A 4,878-nucleotide genomic window follows, 5' to 3' on the forward strand; every position below is an offset into this window, starting at 1 on the left:
GTTCTGTCTACATTTTTGTGTTAATTAAAATCTGTTGGAATGTATCTGAAGCTTTCTGGGATTAATGTCTGTATACTTAATGAATAATTACCAGTCTTTCCTGATGGTCTGCATAGAAGGTTTTGAACAACAGTGGGTGTGGTGGCTTGGCTGGGCACTTGGGAAGATACTGTTCTTTTGGCTTTATATTTCAGAATGGAGCTTTTGTTTGGGGATCAAGTCATTAATTGTTTGCCCTGGGCTTTTATGTGTAAGATTTGTAGCTTAAGAGAGTATTTATCTGTTGAGATCTGAGTTGAGAGCTGTGTCTAATGATGATGATGGGGCACAGCTTTCAGCCAGAAGACGAACGATGGGTGTCAGCATACTTTTAAGTGAGTATGCAACCACAGTGGGATAGAGTGCATGTGGAGAAGGATGGCTTTCCAAATAGTATCTGGTATCAGAGTAGTCAGCATCCTATTTTGTCCTTGGCAGGAGGACATCTAGTGTAATTATGGTCTGTAAATTGTTATGCAGCTACCTACATATAAATCACAAATCTCTGGAGCATTGCTATTAATAGAGGAAGATGCCTTATTTACATTTGCTTTTCAGCTCCTATGTCACTCAGTGACTTTATTGCCTGAAGTTATAAAAACGTGTATAAAGAGGAAGGAAAATAAACTGGAAAAGCCAAATTAATTTCTACTTATGTCAGCTAGGGGTAGAACCCCGTTCCTTTGCTACTATTTGGCGTAATCAGGTAATTTTTTTAATGCTTTAAGTCTTAAAATACATGAAGTCTGTTTTTCTGTTTATTGGAGATTAGCTTTATTACACTTGCATGTTCTTGTGTATCCAGTTTCTCTGTGTTATTTGCAAAGCATATGGGAAGTTTTAAAATGTCAATACCTCAACTTGTTCGTTTATGCAGATTTCTTGGTTTTGGTTACCTCAAATTAATACTGCTCCTTCAGTGATGTGATACAGTAGCTGTATAGCACAAGATCATGCAGTCCTTCTTTCAGATACTATCCTCGTGATCAGACACAGCTTCTCTTTTGATGAATGATAGATACTCCCAGGAAATATGTTATCTCTTACAGTCTGTGGTTCCTAGTTAAACCAAATTGCTGTTGAACAACATCCTTGAGAGCACTTGTATACTATATACTAGTTCCTCAGCATATTGAGTCTTCCTATTCATCATGTCCCACAGTGATAACTAAAGAAAATTGCTAACAGCTGCTGGTCAGGATTAAAGTAAAAATGGATCTTTTCCTTTTCTGTTCTTCTAGTTGTAGATATAACCACAGTATGTGCCTAGCAGAATCTAAATGATATGCTGCTGTGGTTCAAAAGTAGGTGGGCTGAAAGAAAGGAATCACTTAGTTTTAACTACTTTTATCTTAGATGAGGAATACTGCCTGTAAGAAATTTGTAAGCGCTGAATGTAGTGTCACACAAAGAACTCCTGAAAATTCTGGGCCTTCAGACAATTGGATAGTTGTTGAAGAAATATGATATGAAAGGTTTGAAAGGAATTTCTTGTCTCCTATTGAGTACACAACTAAAATTTGATGATGGTTGTGTTGAGGTTGAAGAAAGTAATGCAGCAATCATCTAGCACTTCTCAAAGTGCTCGTATCCTCCTTGGAGAGGGCTCAACAGCTCTGGTGTTTTCTTTCAGATACTCATTGTTTTCAAGTTATCCACCCTTTATTTTTGAGTTATGTTTGTGATGATAAACTTACATGGCTGAATCTTCTTTGTTTTTAACTCCTATTTCTCATAGTGACATCTAGAAGGAAGAGTTTTCTCCCTGCTAGTAATGTGAAACTGTCTGCAGGTACCATTTGAACAAGTAGCATCACTGTGCTAGAACAGATTTTTTTTTTCTTGTAAATTTGCATTGCTTCTTGGATTTATTGCTAATACTGGTTATGGTTTAAAAAGAAAAATGAATTAGTTTTCACTCCTTGATATCATAAGCAAAGGAATGCAGTATATCAGTATATGGAAGGCAATCGGAATCCATCTGAATGCCTGATGGAAGTAACTTCTTATGCATTTCCTACAGCACCTGCACTTTTGCTGTGTGCTGTCACAGCCCCTGGCCCTATCCGTAGGCTCTCACTGTGTGTGCCTCTTCCCCAGGTTCAGTGCTGGGATTAAGCATGTTCAGTGATCACAGATTTATACCAAAGCTACTGAAGGAAAAAAAAAAAAGGCCCAAGTAACAACAGCCAAAACCTATGAGGGCCTTACAGGTTGAAAAAGCATGGAATGTTTCAGCCAGCAGTAGTTTTAAAATATAAAATGACAGATGTGCAGACACTGACACTTGTGCTGATGTTGGGTTGGAAAGAGTTTATCTCTGTAGTTAGTATCTGTTAAGAACTGAAGATTGCTAAATTTTATGTCAGTTTATCTAGTCCATGTACTTCAAGCATGCATGTAAAAGCTTTACTCATCACAGTTAAAATGTTTGCTTTTAGTTTTTCCAAAAGAGTAGAATTGAACTTGGTTTGCATATTTTGAAACGTGTTAATTGCATTTGCATGCTATCCAACCTTAATAGGAGTAATATTTGCTGCCTCCAGGTTCAGTCTACAAAGGTAACTTCTGAACTTTTTAAAAACAAGATTTACGTTGTACGTAAAAAATCGATATGAACTTACGTCTTCTAGTAACTGCACTCTGGTGCTGCACTCTGGCCCATGCACTTGGGATACTGTTCAAAATAGTTTGGTTTATTTCCATTTCTATTGTACCTCTCAGAGCTTTCAGGCTATTACAGCTGAATACAAGGTGTGTGTATGGCTGTTCCACATCTGCTTTCAAACTCTAATTTCCAGTAATCTTAGTGTTAGTGTCTGTATTTTTGTGACAGCCTTACCTGTTGTTGTCTCAAAATATGTTGATACTTTAATAAAGTATGTTGCTGTTTTTCAGTTTTTTCTTACCTTTGGCGTGTTACTAAAATAAAATACTTTGGAGTTATGTCCACCTGACATAGAGTAGTAAGAACCAGGCATTGTATCACTGCAGCCTTTGATCACTAGTAGATGTGACTCCACAATCTCATTCCTCAGCTCAGTTTAGTGCCCAGCTGAGGATGATCTGTAGCTACTTCCTACTTCCATACTGTCTGTGTCTGTGAGCACTGTTGCCTATCATTTACAGAACATTTTGGAAGCAGTACTTGTTAAGTCTTCTGAAAAAACTGTTCAAATAAGAGGACTTGTAAAAGGAGCAGCTATGCTGTCTGCAGGTATAGTTGGTAGTTTCCCCTTATGGAGGAATAGAAAAAATTGGGGAAGGTCTATCCCACCTGGAGAGATATTAAACTGTTGTAATAAAATAGTTTAATGTTATAAACAAAGATTTCTGTAGTCATTCCTGATGAGAATGTTTCCATATCACTCTCTGCTATAGCAGTTGTGTGACCTATGTTTTTATAGGTGCTATGAGAATGCTTCTACTTGGGACTAGAGAAAGCAAATGGGGGGTGGGAGTCCCCATTTAAGCAGGGAAGCTTGAGGAATTTGGTGCTTTGCTTACAGGACTTTGAAGTCTGCTACAGTGCACAGAATCTGGAAAACAGCACAGGAGGGTTGAGGCAGGTGGAAAGGGGTGAGCAGCTGCAGCTGTAGGCACAGCTGGAAGAGCAGTGCTGGTTGGTGTTGTGATGTTTTCTCTTTGCTGTCACTCAGTGCCTGGGAAGGCCACCCTTCTCAGGGAACAGAACTTGTTGCTTCTATCTGGCAGTTTCATGCCTTAAGAAAACAGTGTGAAAAGTTACCTTCTTTTATTTTATCCATTGTTAATTAGTTGGATGCTGCCCAAGGCCACAAATTCTTCAGGATTGTTTTTTGAGTGCTTTCTTTGCCTTTTATTTTGTGATCTCTGCTGGGGAAAAGAACATTTGATTATGGAGTATTTTAAATCATAGCAATCCTAAGCCCTGCCACTAATGAGAAACTGTAGCTGAGATTTTGTGCCAGTAATGCCAAGTGCTGCATACCGGTGGCTTCGGAATTTCATGGAGCTTCTACACAATTCCAAGAGTATATCCGTTATGTTGGTGGTGAGTCATCTTTTCTAAATGAATGTGATACAACAGTTTGTTCAGGTAGCAACTGCATTATAGCTTAAGGTTCTCAAAGGAATTGGCTGTTATAAATTTTTAATTGTAATGCACCTTGAGGAACTGGTTATAAAACCATTATGGTACAACTAGTAACTATATTGGTAAACCGTAAACTTTTAATATTTATTAACTGTGTCAATAGCTGTATTTAGATACTTATGGATAGAACTTCAACTTTGCTAATTGCTTTTTTTTTCCTGTTTGAGCTCCCTGTTCATCAACTAATGCCTTTTTTTTTTAATGAACTCGTATTCTGTGGTAGTAGGCACAGTAAGAACTGTAGAATAATAGGAATTTATATTCAGCTCTTCACTGATATGGAATCCTGTCTTTTATTTATACAGAATATCTGAATAGATACTGTTCATGAAGTGCTCTTCTGAAAAAAATAGCTGCTCATTAGAGACTGATACACCTTATTCATTGACAACATTTGTTGCTGAGTGTTTTAATGTTGTTCAACAGATGGGGGGCCCCTGCCTCTATGTGTTGATGAATGTATGAATCACTCTGTGGGAGGGGCAAACTAGGACACTGATTTGGCATCTAATTTGAGTGATACCACTGATCAGTTAACTCATTCCAACCGTGTTTGACTTAAAAGCCTACTTTGGCTGCATGTGGGAAACTGCATGTACTCTATACTATCAACTGCTTCAGTCCTCCCCTCTAAATAAAACAAGATGATGTGGTGCCTGCCTCCTCTTTGCTGTGGTTGGAAATCCCTGGTGCCCTCACATGAT

This window comes from Meleagris gallopavo, chromosome 9, assembly GCF_905368555.1.
Source record: "Meleagris gallopavo chromosome 9, MGAL_WU_HG_1.1, whole genome shotgun sequence".
NCBI classification, from domain to species: domain Eukaryota; kingdom Metazoa; phylum Chordata; class Aves; order Galliformes; family Phasianidae; genus Meleagris; species Meleagris gallopavo.